Genomic DNA, 16416 nt, shown 5'->3' with positions numbered 1-16416 from the left:
GATGGAGACTCCTTTGCTCTCAATCCAAGGCTGCACTTCAATCTTCAACATCTCCATCAATCTCCATAACCATTTTCTTCATTCTTCCGCCCGGATCCTTCTTCAAGAGAGTACACATGAACAGGCCATAGAGAAGAGAGAGGGGAAGGAGAGAGAAAGACTAGATTTTGTTCTCTTTACTCAGTCTACCATTCCTCGCATGAAGACCGGCGATAGAGTCATCCAAGAGGGAGAAGTTGGCCCCCAATCTCTGTTAGATAGGGTACTTTCAACCTAGAATCATGATGAGAGAGGATCATGGCGCAAAAAATGGCCGCCTACACCATGCCATTTTTTCACGCCTCCTTCATGTTTTTTGATAAAAAATGCATGGGGGAGGGGTTAAAGTCCCCAAAGGGCACCCTCCTTTGGTCCTCCTCAATGTTCACCTTTTAAAATCTTGGCCAAGTTGTGGTCCCTTCCTCGTCCAGACTCCGATTCGAGCTCTGAAAAATCCTGCGCATCCGGCTTGTCATCTTGCACTGGCTGGCAGCTTCTGACATCCCGTACTTCAGCCGAAAAAGTTATAAAAAATTCACAAGTGTCACTCAAGCGCCTTTTAAAAGTCGTCTTTCACTTGGTGCTTAAAATCGTCCTAGCTGCAACCGCCGCCTTCGATGTTGAATATTTTTCCCCTAAATTTTGGATTTTTTGGTAAATTTTAGGCACATGTCGGGTTCAAAACTCTGCTCTCATTGATCCAGTTGTGATGTAATTGCTGCTGTTGTTGCATAGATAACTATATCTGTTGATTCTGCATCATAATGACTGAAGAAAGAGTTTGCAATAAATTCTTCATCTCATCGGCCGAAAAGGAAGAAGCACTCGATGATGAAGTGGGTGGAGTAAACAAAGAGTTTCCCATCTCGATAATTAGAAGCAACGCTTTCATGACAGGTTCATTAGGTGTCACATAGGATACCACGCGGGGTTTTATGAATGTTGCTCGCTAGAGGGTCGCTACCCAAGATGGGAGCAAAGGATGATGAAGAGTACTCAACTTACGGTAAATTCATGAAATCTGAAAGAGGATGCATAATATTCTATTGGAGCCACACATGATTGCTTTATGAGCATTGGATCCTTCTAAGGCTTCTCATGGCTTTGAGAACAAGGAGTATAAGATTGATAGGTGATCATTTTAAAGAGTATCAAAGCATATATAGTTTCAATGATAACAATTGATGCTTTTCCAAAAGCTTACTATGCCGTTGTACAAGATCAATCCAGTGAGATGAAATTTCTTGCAATAGGTAAGAGGAACATTTAGGTTGATTGAAAGAGTAGGTGCTAGCTCTGTTGATGCAAGTCCTATTCAGTTTTGAAAGTAACATCTTCTCTTTCACTTCCTTATGGTTCCTTCAACATATAGTGATGGCTTTATATGCTCTTTTGGTAATCCACCGGTTTAGTTCTTCCTCAAGTACAATGATCTTTGCTCCATAGTATCGACTCCCTTTGCATATCTACCTAAGCTTTAAAACTCATCCTAGAAATCGTCTCTCTTTAACATACACAATTAACTCCTAGAAATATGAGTTGAACCCACATTGTAGATGGCCAACCATATCATAGGCCTTGTGGATTGAAAGGTCCATCAATGTAATGCTTGCGCCATCTCATATCCTGGGTGGTACAACAACCGACAGAATACACAAGGTGAGGAAGACGAACATCACGATGTTGATCATGGACTCCTTGACTTTTCCGCAATCAACTATAGCGAGAAAAGTTGATGGGTAGAAACAAAAGTTGATGGCGAAGAGAAATCGTCAAATGGACATAGGCGATCGCCACCGAAATATCTTCTTGAGAGAAGACGAAGTCAGCAGGAAGGTTGGAAGACATCGCTAGAGCTGTAGGAGTTCTAGTCCATCTATCAGCAGCCCCTGACGCTCCTCTATTGCAAACAGAGCCTCAATTCTTCCCCCTGCTGATTTGCAACCACCGTCTCTTTTGAAACTCATCACTTTCAACTCTCCTCTATCGTCACATTTCTTTCGCTATCCTTCGTCACCTCATGGCTGCTTCTTCTTTCTTTCTCACGTTCCTGTCATTCCGTTGCTGTGCAGCTTCACTTCGTCTTCATTAACTCATGTCGTCGTCAACTTTCTTGTTGTCGCTTTTACTCGTCACCCCATTGCTCTTTCCGTTCCTTCCATCCCCCCGAGAGTCGTGCCCTACTTCATGCTTTTATAGGTAATTCTTGCGGTTTCCTGGAAATTTCGGTCTATAGCTTTTTCCTCAGTAAAAAGCTATCGATGTCAATACTTTCGTCAATTATCCATCACGATCTTCAAAAAGCTTTAAGCTTTTTCTTTCGTTATATTTATTGTTAGTTGCCATATGTTGCGTGTACGCCTATCTGCTTTGACCATTCTGCCATTCCATTTATAATACCATGGATTCACTAGCCACTGATTCGCTTGTGGATCTTCCTTTTTATTAACTTCTGTAAATCATCTCCAGCTATACGTATGCTATGAAAGGGAGGAGCCAAAATGCCACAACCAAAAAAACTTTCACTTTCATCGGCCACCTTCATCGCTTGACAATGGCTATCTCAAGCCCGTGAAAAACCTTGCCAAGAAGTTAATGCCAGAATATATAAAGGGTAGACGAACAGTAGTCAAGTCTCAAATATCTCTACAAAGAATGAAAGTCTCGAATGTAGCAATAGTCCACTTAATCTCCATAATATGAGTGGATAACTTTTAGCTTCCATAGTCTACTAAATATTAATCCAAATTTTCTTATGAAAAGAAATAACATCTGCACTGGCAACATCCGAATTCAAATCTTCAAGTCTTTAAAAAATAGAAACCTTCATGTGAACCATTTACCATGCATTGTGCCCTATCAAGAACATGCTTTAGAAAAGAACTTCGTGCCCAATCACTCATGTAGTTTGCAAATTAGAGTCCATGCTATGCAATCAATCGAGTGATGTTCCCAATGTTTTGGTGCCCACACTTAGCATTTTCTACGATGTCTACCATGTTTGTGGTATGCCCACACTTTGCAGGTGGTTCTCATTACAGCCTCTACACACTTTGTGCCTTTCTAGTTGTGATTGAGGAGGGGTGTTGAGATTCAGCAATCACACTCACTAACAGCCTCTTTGTATGGAGCTTCAGGGCCAAGGACATGCAAGCTTACCTATCCCATATGCACAGTGGTGCCTACTGCAGTTTCCTACTTTCCTATAAAGCATTGTACTTGCTTCTTTTTCGTAATGCAATGATAGTACTCTTTTCTTATCAGTAAAGTGTCAGTGTCATTGTCCACATACACAAGATTGTGTTTATGAGTCCAAGTCTCAATCTTGAAACCTAATTCACTTGTGTAACAAACAGTGTCTTTATCTTCTCCATCATGAGTTTACTCTTCTCCTTTCATCCACCATAACTAACTGCCATGTCTTAGATCCAGCTCATTCCGACATGCCTTTGCTCTAATACTAGTTGAAAGGGAAGTGGAACCCAGGAAGAAGAAGCTTGGTGGTGAGAGCTATGGCGGATGGAGAGCAAGAGCAAGAGAGAGAGTGAAACTCAAAGTGGAAACTCCAACAACCACAATGTGTGACCAGGCCTTCCTTTATTCAAACTATCACTAAAAGAATAAAGAATAAGTGATTGTGGCGGGTGCCTGCCACCTGCAGTGTGCAATGGTGGGTACTGTCACTATAGTAAAGTGTAGTAATACCCAGGTGGCTAGGCAGAGGCACTTTACCTCCAACAGATCTCTAATAGGAAATTATTATGAGTTCATTATTTGATTAAATTATAAAGAATATTGGAGAGTATGGGAATTTTTTGAAGCATATAGTTCTTTGACACCATCCGTATGTAATATACTTTCTTTGAAAATGTATAATAGAAGATTGGACTTCTTCAAAGTATCAACTATAAGATTAATCTAGATAAATGATATTGGGAGGTCATTGGGAAAGGGAGGGAAGCACATGAAGCTAAAGTAAACTTGTAAATAGGAACTTATAGTGGTATTATCTTTGTGCTTTAATAAAATATTGAATCATTTAAAGGAAAATCCTTTGAAACTTGACATGTGTTTTGTGGCAAACCTAGATAATAGGGAGCATAGTATGTATCACTTTATTTGATTATGTTAGAAAGAGGAATAAACTATTGTGAATGGTATCTCTCTACTAAGTATTTAAAGGATATTCTTTTGAGTTATTGAACTCAATTTTATGATAAGGCTTCTTGTTTTGAATGAAAATATGGTTCATCTCGTAACCAATGATAAGTTGATCGGTTGACACTATGAAATATCCAAGTGACTGTTTTCCTAGCTATTGTTAAGTTAGTTTCTTGATTGTATTTGTATAGAAAAAAAAACTCTTGTGCCCTTATGGGTGAATTATTATTATTATTACCCAGTAAACCTCCCCCATGTCAAGAATCGTGTGGTGGGGGGACTTTCTTAAGCTGTTGCGCCAAACACGCGATGTATACACACGAGGAAGCTCACTCAAGAACATAAGAAGAGAGATGGAGGCCAAAACGTTTTCTTTCTAATTTATTATTATTCTTCATACACTATAAAATATACAAAAAGTATAGATAAGATACAACAGAAAGGAAAGTGGCCTACTAAGTTAAACAGTGCATAACAAACTACACTAATCAACTGGCGCTATGTCTTTGTCAGCAGCTGTAGGTAGATGTAACAAAATAAATATAGCAAGTGATAAGTCAGTGGCCATGTGAGTATCATAATGACCACCAACGTGCTAAGTGTAGACGTGCGGACCCATCTAATGAGGTGGTCCATCATCAATGCCCACATATGTTGAGCTTGCCATCTCAACACTCCCCCTCAAGCTCAACTCTATCTCTACAACTCCAAGTAACCTGTGAAACTTTCAAAGCTTCTCTACACCCAATGCCTTTGTGAAAATGTCAGCTATCTGATCCTTTGTGCTGACATATACCAAGTCAATCTCTCTTGCAAGTACCTTCTCTCTCACAAAGTGGTAGTGCACCTCAATGTGTTTTGTCCTAGCATGGAACACTGGATTCCTAGCTAACTGTATGCTACTCATGTTGTCACAATGAATGACAACTAGACAATCTCTCTGCACATCCAAATCACCTAATAGCTTTTGTAGCCATACGACCTCACATGCTGCCATAGCAACACCTCTATACTTAGCCTTCATACTCGATAAAGCAATTGCAGGTTACTTTTTGCTGCTCCATGTAATTGCTGCACTACCAAGGGAAAATATGAATCTATTAGTAGATCTTCTATCTGACATGCTACCAGCCCAATCTACATCTGTGTATCCAAAAAACTATACATCCTTACCTGCCTCATAAAAAAGTCCATAATGTAAAGTGGACTTCACATATCTCAATATACGTCTAGCTGTATCCAAATGAGGATTTCTAGGCATATGCATAAACTAACTAATAAGGCCAATAGCATAGCTCAAGTCTAGCCATTTGATAGTCATATAAATCAAACTCCCTACCATCCTCCTCAACATAGTAGGGTCTTCTATCACATCCCCAATGTTGACACTCAACTTCACATTTTGATCCAATGGTACTGAAAGAGGCTTACATGCTATCATACTATACTTGGATAACATATCCAAGCCATACTACCTTTGTAATAGCCGTATACCATCATCACATTAGATCACTTTAATACTAAGAAAGTATCTCAGCTCACCCAAATCCTTCATCTCAAACTTCTTCTTCAATAAGTCCTTAACTTCAGCAATCCCACTGTTCACTGTCACCTATAATACTCAAGTCATCCACATAAATGACTATGATGACCAAACTTACATCTCCCTTTCTCACTTTCTCACATAAAGTGAGTGATCAGCATCAGAAATACAAAATCCAATATTGACAAGATACTCTCCAATCTTGTCAGACCATGCTCTAGGTGCTTGCTTCAGCCCAAAGAGTGCCTTCTTTAGCTTGCACACATATGTGGGATGCTCTAAATCCTCATAACCTAATGGCTGCTCCATATACACTTCTTCTTGCAATTCACCATGCAAGAAGTCATTCTTAACATCCATTTGCTGCAAGCTCCAACCTTTGGCTGTTGCCAAGACAATCACGCATCTAATAGTTACCATCCTAGCAACTCGACTATATGTTTAAGCATAGCCTTTTGCAACCAGCCTAGCCCTATACCTACTAATGGAACCATCTACATTATGCTTGACTTTGTAAACCTACTTACAACCAATATCTTTCTTACCCTTAGGCAAGGGTACCAAATCCCAAGTCTTATTGGCTTCTAATGCAACCATCTCCTCATCCATTGATGCATCCCAATGAGCATGACAATAGCATCCTCAAAACAAGTGGGCTCAACATCCTCCACTACCTTCACCATATAACCATAATGGTGAGTTGCATAACCTTCAAAACCAAATATTTTAACAGGGTATCTGACCCTGCTAGACCTGCGTACCATTGGATCACTCAATGGAGACTTTATATTACTATGAGCTCTTTGTATCCCTGGTGTCCTGATTGAAGGAATACCAAGCTCATCATCCAAACTCTCCAAGCCACTAAAATCTCCATCAAATCCCAAATGACTAGTAGATGCATCATTACCATCCAACACTTTCTTCTTTTCTTTGTCCTTCCCTGCAACACTTATAGATCCACCTAAAGATGTGGGGCTACTTCTTAGTCTCCTAGACCAAGGGCTCACTATAGGTGTAGATCTACCTTAATATGTGGGGCTACTCCTTAGTCTCCCAGACCAAGGGCTCACTATAGGTGTAGTACCAGATGATGTTTCTGGTCCACTAAGACTTCTTGATTCCTATTTTTCTTTTTGCACATAGCTGTCCTGATCATTATCATTATCTAATAAATCACTAGCAGGTGCATACCAATTGCTCATCTCATGAAAAATAACATCCCTGCTCCCTGTGAACTCACCTATACAGGGTTATAATAGTGATATCATTTTTGCTTTAAAGAGTATCCAATAAAAATATATTTTTCTACCTTTGGATCAAGCTTCTTCTGTAGCTCATTTGGCACATGAACATATGCAACACAGCCAAATACCTTCAAGTGTGATACATCGGGCTTCTTGCCAATAAAGCATTCTTTAGGAGTCATCCCATGAACTGCAGCTATGGGAGTTCTGTTCATAATATAGACAGCAGTATGGATAGCTTCAGACAAAAAATATTTGGACATTTTCTTTTTATCCATTAATGCCCAAGTGACTTCTGCAATATGCCTATTTTTTCTTTCTCCAACTCCATTTTGTTATGGGGTATACCTGCAACAAGTAAATTGCCTCTTTATCCCATGAGTCCTTAAGAAGCTACTAAAATCATTAGAGAGGTACTCTTCCCCTCCCTCTGATCTCAAGCACTTCACTTTCAAGTCTATTTTAGTTTAAACAACTGCCTCGAAAGATTTGAAATGCTCAAATACGTCGCTCTTTTCCTTCAGGAAATATGCCGATACCTTCCTTGAACAATCATCAATAAATGCGACAAAGTATATGGTGCCACCAAGAGATACATTCTGTGTAGGTCCCCAAACATTTGTATGCACTACATTAAGTATACTTTTGCTCACTTCTCTGTCATGCAAGAAGGGTTGTCTTGCTTGCTTACCAAACCAGCATGCTTCACAGACTTTATGAAATTCTGCAACTCTAAAATAAGGCAACCCTATAACCAATCCTCTTGACTGCATTAATTTCATCCTTTGCACATTTGCATGTCCAATACATTTATGCCATATTTCAATGTCTGCAACCACTCCTTTTCTTTTAGCATCCATTGCAGGAATTCCAATGTCTAAAGTGAACATGCGGCTAACTCTACTTCCTTTTGCGACCAACCTACATTTATCATTAAAATCTTCTACAAAATAACCTTTTGCATTGAATCGAACCTGCAACCCTTGCTCTACCATTTGGCCAATAGACACTAGATTCTTTGTGATTAATGGAACATGTAATACATCTATCAGAATCTCTGTTTGGCCATCATACAATGTCAAGGGAACATTTTCAATGTGTGAAATTGGGTGGCATGAATCATCACCCATTTGCACATGACCTAGATTTTGTAAGTCTTGCATCTCTCTAAACCATTCAACATGACTGACATATGATTACATGAACCTGAATCAACATACCATACATCATCATGTGTCCCCTTTCCTATAACTGCATTCATCATATATTGCATAACAGACAAGCGCTCATTTTTGTCTTCATTCTATTGTGAAGACGATGCATAGTTTCCTTGCTGCAATTTACCACTGTGAATATCATCCTTCTTAGCATAGCAATGGGTTGCAATATGGCCTGTTTTGCCACAATAATCACAAATAATAAAAAAATTTCTAGAACCTCTATTCTACCATCCACCTCTTCCTCTAGAGCTCCCCTTGCCTATAAAGTTTCCTTGGCCTCGTGAAACCTGCATTTCACCAAATTGCTAATTGAACATGTTTTGCTAGTTATCACCAGTACATTCCATACCATGGCCTCTTGAAGATGATGTCAAGATTGTGGGAGAGAAGGAACGAGTCTCGCTTGAAGCTTTCTTGCTTGCACAATGGGGGAAGACACACAAGGGTGGAGGCTGAAAACACTTTTCCTCTTCTTGGTTGTGTAAGCCAAAAAGAACACAAGTACAAAGAAATAGAAGAACCCTATATATGGGTCTCAAACCAAACTCAACTAACTAAGGTGGAATACTAACTGAGCCACGAACTAGAGTAGATAAGGATAGCTATCATGTAGCTATTATTCATGGGCGGTGTACCAACCGCGTTTGCAACTGACAAGTCGGTGACATAAATACACAACGGTCACCCTGGCATATCACGAGTGGAGCTCGATATCTCAACACTCCCCCTCGAGCTCAATCCCAATTCCTGCACACCAAGTAGGTCTCTGAACTTGCGCAGCTTCTCTGCGCCCAATGCCTTCGTGAATATGTCAGCTACCTGATCCTCTGTGCTGACATAAACTAGATCAATAAGACCTAGTAAAACCCTCTCTCGCACATAGTGATAATGCACCTCAATGTGCTTTGTTCTAGCATGATAGACTGGGTTATTTGCCAAGTGTATACTACTCATGTTGTCACAATAAATGACAACTGGTCCATCTGTAGACTGATGCATATCATAAAGTAGCTTATGCAACCAAGCTACCTCACATGCAGGCTCTGTGCTCGACAAGGCAACTGTAGGCTGTTTCTTGCTGCTCCAAGTGACTGCAGCACTCCCAAAAGAGAACACATATCCACTGGTAGATCCTCTATCAGAAATACTACCAGCCCAATCAGCATCAGTGTATCCATGCAACTGTATCTGAACCCCAGTCTCATAAAATAGTCCATACTGCAATGTGGACTTCACATACCTGAGTATGCGTCTAGCCGCATCCAAAAGTGGTTTCCTTGGAGCCTGCATAAACTGACTTACCAATCCAACAACATAGCTCAAATCTGGCTTGGTAATAGTCATATAAATCAAACTTCCTACTATGCGTCTGTACATAGTAGGGTCTTCTAGAAGCTCACCTGCATCTGTGCTCAGCTTCACATTCTACTCCAAAGGAACTGAAATAGGCTTACAGCCTGTCATCCCATATTTGGACAGCATGTCCAATCCATACTGCCTCTGCAAGAGCTGTATCCCACTTGGTGATCTAATCACCTCAATGCCCAAGAAATAACGCAGCTCTCCCAAATCCTTCATCTCAAAATTCTGCTTCAATAGCATTTTCACATGAAGGATATCTTCATCACTGTCACCTGTCATAATCAAATCATCAACATAAATGACAAGTAGCATAATACCTTTCTCTATTTTTCTCACATAAAGTGAGAAATCTGCCTTGGAAATCTGAAAGCCAATAGTGATAAGATATTGTCCTATCTTGTCAGACCATGCTCTAGGTGCTTGCTTCAAGCCATACAAGGCTTTTTTCAACCTGCAAACAAACTCAGGATGAACAGCATGCACATAACCTGGTGGCTGCTCCATATAGACCTCTTCTTGCAAATCACCATGCAAGAAGGCATTCTTTACATCCATCTGATGTAAAGACCATCCCTTTGATGCAGCCATAGCAATGACTGCTCTTACGGTTGCCATCCTTGCAACCGGACTGAATGTTTCTTCATAGTCAATGCCATATGTTTGTGCATACCCCTTGACTACTTATCTTGCCTTGTATCTATTCACAGAACCATCTGCATTGTGCTTCACCTTATAAACCCACTTACAGCCAATTGCATTCTTACCTTTAGGCAAAGGTACTAACTCCCATGTAGCATTTGCTTCCAAGGCATCCATTTCTTCATCCATGGCTTTCTCCCATTTTTCTTTTCCCATGGCTTGCTCAAAAGATGTGGGTTCTGGTTCATGTATCACTTTGACCATATATGCATAGTGAATGGCTGTAAATCCATCATATTTCAGCCTATCCACAGGATACCTAGCTCTCGTAGACCTGCGCAAAGTAGGTTCACTCCTAGGTGCTCTCAAAACATCCCTGGTCTTCCTTACTCCAAGCGTAACAATAGAAGGAATACCCAACTCATCATCAATGCTCTGTTCTGAGCCACTAAATTCACCATCCACATAAGAGTGACCTGCATTCACATCAAACATGGGCTGATCAACCTTCTCTTTTCCTTTTCGTGATACCTGCATACCACTATCTGCATTGCTTTGAGAAGATTCTCCTGATCTCAATCTGCCTGTCCACGGCGAAGAATGTGAACCATTGCTAGAGGACGCTCCAGGTCCACTAATATTTTGTGACTGCTGCTGTGAATTCTGTGCAGCATTACCATTTTATGCATCTACATCATCAATCACATTTAGTGGTTTATACCAGCTACTCATCTCATCAAAAACAACATCTCTGCTCATTGTAAACTTACGAGTAGAAGAGTTATAGCATCTATACCCTTTTTGCTGCAGAGAGTAACCAATAAAGATGCACTTCTCAGCTTTTGGATCCAACTTGGATCTCAACTCATCTGGCACATGTACATAGGCAATGCAACCAAAAATTTTCAAATGAGAAATATCTGGTTTTCTACCAGTATACCTCTCCTCTGGAGTCATTCCATGTATTACTGCAGTGGGAGTCCTGTTCATTATGTAGACTGATGTAGCAACTACTTCAGCCCAATAAAAATCTGGCAAGTCTTTTTCATTGAGCATGGCACGAGATACCTCTCCAATATGCCTATTTTTTCTTTGTGCAATTCCATTTTGTTGTGGGGTATGACTGCATGAATATTGCTGCTTTATGCCATGCTCCTGCAGGAACCTTGCAAACTCATTTGAGAGGTACTCTCCCCCTCCATCTGACCTTAGGCATTTTATCTAGAAGCCTGTTTCTTTTTCAACCATAGCTTTAAGAGTTTTGAAATGCCCAAAAACTTCACTTTTCTTTTTCATAAAATACACCCAAACTTTTCTGCTATAGTCATCAATAAAATTGACAAAATAATGACAACCTCCAAGAGATGCAGATTTAGTTGTCCACACATCAGAGTAGATTAATTCCAATGGCTTCTTACTCTCTTGAACATGTCTAGGAAATGGTTTCCTTGCCTGTTTTCCAAACTGACAGGCTTCACATACCTTATGCATTTCTGCAACCTTGAATTTCGGCAAACCTGCAACAATATTTTGGGCCTGCATTGATTTAAGTCGCTGTACATTAACATGACCAATGCGTTTATGCCATATATCAATATCTGCAACTACACCGGTCCCATGTGCAAACATTGCTGCACTCAATTCAGACATGTCTGCATCCAATGTAAACATTCTGCCCTTCTTCTTTCCTTTTGCTATCAAGCGATCTTTATTTTTCATATCCTCAACAAAGCATCCATGAGGATTAAATCTGACATGCAAGCCCTGCTCAACCATTTGACCAACAGAAACCAGATTCTTGGTGATATTCGGAACATGAAATACATTGGAGAGGTATTTCTTTTTCCCATACTGCATAGACAAAGGAAATTTTCCAATCTGCACAATAGGATGTGCAGTATCATCACCAGTCTCCACAAATCCTGGTTTTTCCATTTTTCTTGCATCCTCCATCCATTCTGCATGACCTGTCATGTGGTTTGATGCACCTGAGTCAACATACCATACATCATTGCTTTCTTCTGCACTTGTCACAGAATTGTTCATGTGCTGCACCATAAACAAATGCTCATTTCTGTCATCACCCTGTCTACTAGAAGATGCATAATTTCCTTGTTGCAGTTTTCCATTCATGATGTCATTCTGCTTTTTATAGCAGTCTTTAGCCATATGACCCATTTTACCACAATAGTAGCATTCAATATTACTGTTTGCATTTTGGCCTCTTTGCCATCCACCACGACCTCTTTAGCTCCCCCTGCCTCTAGAGTTACCACGTCCTCCTCCATAGGACTGGTTTTCTTGAGTTTGCTGCATATTCTGATTTCTACCACGGCCTCCAAATCGGCCTCCTCTACCTCTGCCTCTACCTCTTCCAGCATTTGAGTAGAAGACAGCTTCTTTTGAAGTTCCTCCTGAAGAAGATGCACCACCATTTCTTTGCTCCTCAGAAATTAGAAGAGCAATCAACTCCTCAAAATCAGGAAATCTTTCACGAACTGAAATGGATGTCCGAAACTGTGCATAATCCTTTCCTAGACCATTCAAGGTCACAGAAACTAAATCATCATCTTCCACTGGAGACCCAATGGAAGCAAGTGCATCTGCAATCTTCTTCACCTTCATGTGGTAGTCATTGATGCTCATATTTTCTCTTTGCACATTGTGCAACTCTTGCTTGAGCTGCATTTTCCTGGCTTGCGTATTTGTGCTATACATTTTTGACAAAGTATCCCATGCCTCCTTTGGCGTACTTGCATCCTGAATATGCACAATCATAGAGTCTGAAATGCTGATAGACAGCCAATACATAACTTTCCTGGCTCTCTCATGCCATGCTTTAAATGCCTGCATTTGCTGTTGATTGGGAACATCAGGAAGAACTGGTTCTTCTTCATTTCCTGCAACAAATTCCCAATATCCTTTTCCCATAAGGAAATTCGTCATTCTAAACTTCCATGCTTGGAAGTTGTTCTTGTCAAGCTTTTTAGTGACAATCTGTGAAAGAGAATCAGATGCCATTACAGAAGACTACAAAAAATTCTGTCACTGCAAAAACCATAGCTTCACTCTCACAAGGGAAAATCTGCAAAACTGGCGAAAGTGGTATTTGACCACACAGTCACTTCCTAGTGACGATTTTGCATCAACAGGCAACAGGGATGATTCTGTAACTCCCAATGTCTCAGTGCACAAGCATACAATGCAATTTTTACAGTAACTATTCACCGACCTGTAGAACAATGACTGCACAGCATAAAACTGGGCCTTTTCTTGAGTGCATGCAGAAAACTTTCGCCTCCAAAACAGGCCCCGAAATGGCCTCAAATAAAAAAAACAAGGTCGCCAAGGCTAAAGCCCCTTCCCGCAGCATATACTGCCCTCTTGCTTCACCGCGAAGGGCGTCTCAACCTGAGACAATGTACTCCTGCACTTTCCGGCTGTGCTACCTGCAGAGATCTGCTCCCAAAACAGAAAATGAAAGCAACACTGCTCCTCTTACCAGAACACCGCGAGCTTGGCTTGCTTTCTTGAGCTCCTTACCACGAACAAGGCTCTGATACCATGTCAAGATTGTGGGAGGGAAGGAAGGAGTCTCGCTTGAAGCTTTCTTGCTTGCACAATGGGGGAAGACACACAAGGGTGGAGGCTGAAAATAGTTTTCCTCTTCTTAGTTGTGTAAGCCAAAAAGAACACAAGTACAAAGAAATAGAAGAACCCTATATATGGGTCTCAAACCAAACTCAACTAACTAAGGTGGCATACTAACTGAGCCACGAACTAGAGTAGATAAGGATAGCTATCATGTAGCTATTATTCATGGGTGGTGTACCAACCGCGTCTGCAACTGACAAGTCGGTGACATAAATACACAACAGTCACCCTGGCGTATCACGAGTGGAGCTTGATATCTCAACAGATGATCTACCACGTCTCCTTCCTAAAATTGAGTAAAGTGCTTGGACCTGTTCACCATTTCTTTCAGACAAGTTACCCTGCATATTGATCTCTTCGGTAATCATGAGAGAGACCAACTCGTCAAAATCTGGAAATGGCTTCCGTACATATACTGAAGTGACAATTTATTTTCATGTCTTCTCATTATTGAATCCACTAAAAGTGGATGAAACCAAATCATCATCATCAGGCATTGGATCAATCATTGCTAAAGCATTTGCAATACTTCTCATCTTTAAAACACTCATTGAAAGACATTTTCCCTTTCTTCAAGGTATTCAACTCTTGCTTGAGTTGAATCTTCAATGCCGTTGTATTTATTGAAAACATGTTTTTAAAATTTGTCCAAGCTACATGTGAATTTTTTGCATTCCTGATATGTTTCAACATCGTATTATTAATGACTGCAAATAGCCAGTACATCACCTTTTTGTCTTTTGCATTCCATTCTTTCCATGCTTTTAATTCATCTGTAGTCGGAGGGATACCCAACTCTAGCTCCTTTTCTTCACTTGAAACAAACTCATAAAGGCTCTTTCCAATGAGGAATTTCTTCACATGGAACTTTCATGAAGGGTAGTTTTTCTTGTCAAGCTTGTCAATAATGGGTTTTCCACTATTCTGTGTCATTATTACAAAAAAGGATACAACATAGCAAGCTAGTCTTCTGCAGCCTTTCATAACAAGTGCACATCAATACACCAAGCAACCTTTTTCACTGATTGCTCAATAGTACATGTAATTTGCAACTTGTTTGTAGATGAACCTTATGTTTGCTTCCTGGCAAACATGTCAAAAATTCCAGATTCAAAATCTGTAACTTGTGCACCCACTTTTGTTCAATATACCCAAAATCACAGTGTACCCTGAAAGTGTTGTTCGCGACCTTGCAGCTCTAAAACGAGGCCTAAAAATGATGCCAAAATGAGCTGTAGGAAATCCCTAAAGGGAAAATCTGTAGAATATACAATGCTCTACTCACACAGCAAATCTCATAGCAATTTGAGATTTTCACTCTATCTTGCTTTCAGTGCCTCCACAGGCACTATCCAAGAGAGAGAGAGTGGAGGAATGCAAGATCTTCTTAGCCGTTGATTTCTTGCTTGAACCTTACTTCTTCATCTTCACTTTAGTCTTCAAAATCAGCCTCTCTAAGTGGTGTGGCTTTGATACCATGTTAAGAATCGTGTGGTGGGAGGACTTGCTTGAGTTGCTGCGCCAAACACACACTGTATACACAAGAGGAAGCTCACTTAAGAACACAAGAAGAGAGATGGAGACCAAAACGTTTTCTTGCTGATTTCTTCTTTTTCTTCCATACACTATACAATGTACACAAAGTATAGATAAGATACAACATAAAGGAAAGTAGCCTACTAAATAAAACAATACATAACAGACTACACTAATCGACTAGCACTATATCTTTGCTAGTTGTAGGTAGGTGTAACAAACTAAATACAATAAGTGATAAGTCTATGGCCATGTGAGTATCATAATGACCACCAACATGCTAATTGTAGATATGCGGACCCATCTAGCTAGGTGGTCCATCATCAATGTCCACACGTGTTGAGCTTGCCATCTCAACACCCCAAGACTAGTGATGGGAGCCCTTTATCAGGAGGATGTTTAATCTCACTAGAGGTTATCACTAACCTCGGATGTGAGAGGTCTCTCCATAGGGAGGATATTAGGTTAGGAGGCTACAAGGGTGCCATGGGGCTCTAGCCATAAATCCGTTAGGTTTGGATCGGCCTAACCCTTGCATGATCCAAGATGCACTTCCTAGAAGGCCCTAATGCTAGATAAGGGATGATTATTGGATCATACGCATGAAACTCAATACAAATTTTGAATTCAGAACAAAATGTCAGATTGACATTGCACCTTGGAGAACATGCGAGACATGTATATTGTTGTATATTTGCTTTCAAAAGATTGCTATGATATTATCTTTGTGCCTGTGATATAATTTACATGAAGGAACCAATATTTGATGGTTAATTAAGGAAGGTATCTTGGCATGTCAAATCTTAATGTGTTAGGAAAATTCGATAAATGTGCTAGGATAATTTGATAACCAAAACAAACCCGTGAGAAAATTGAGAGGATGAGATCCTTGATGGATTTGTCCTATAGATGGGTGTTCTTGATTAGTCAAGAGTTTTTCTTCAAGGCAATGTGATTATTAGGAAAGGCTTGGAGGCATAACTACCTAGTGTGTTGTCTTAGACCCCGATCAATG

The sequence above is a fragment of the Lygodium microphyllum genome, unplaced genomic scaffold (genome assembly GCF_053477565.2).
Source record: "Lygodium microphyllum isolate KBCC unplaced genomic scaffold, Lygodium_microphyllum_v1.1.10 scaffold_54, whole genome shotgun sequence".
NCBI classification, from domain to species: domain Eukaryota; kingdom Viridiplantae; phylum Streptophyta; class Polypodiopsida; order Schizaeales; family Lygodiaceae; genus Lygodium; species Lygodium microphyllum.
The sequence above is the reverse complement of the archived record's forward strand: the minus strand, read 5'-3'. Positions refer to the sequence as shown.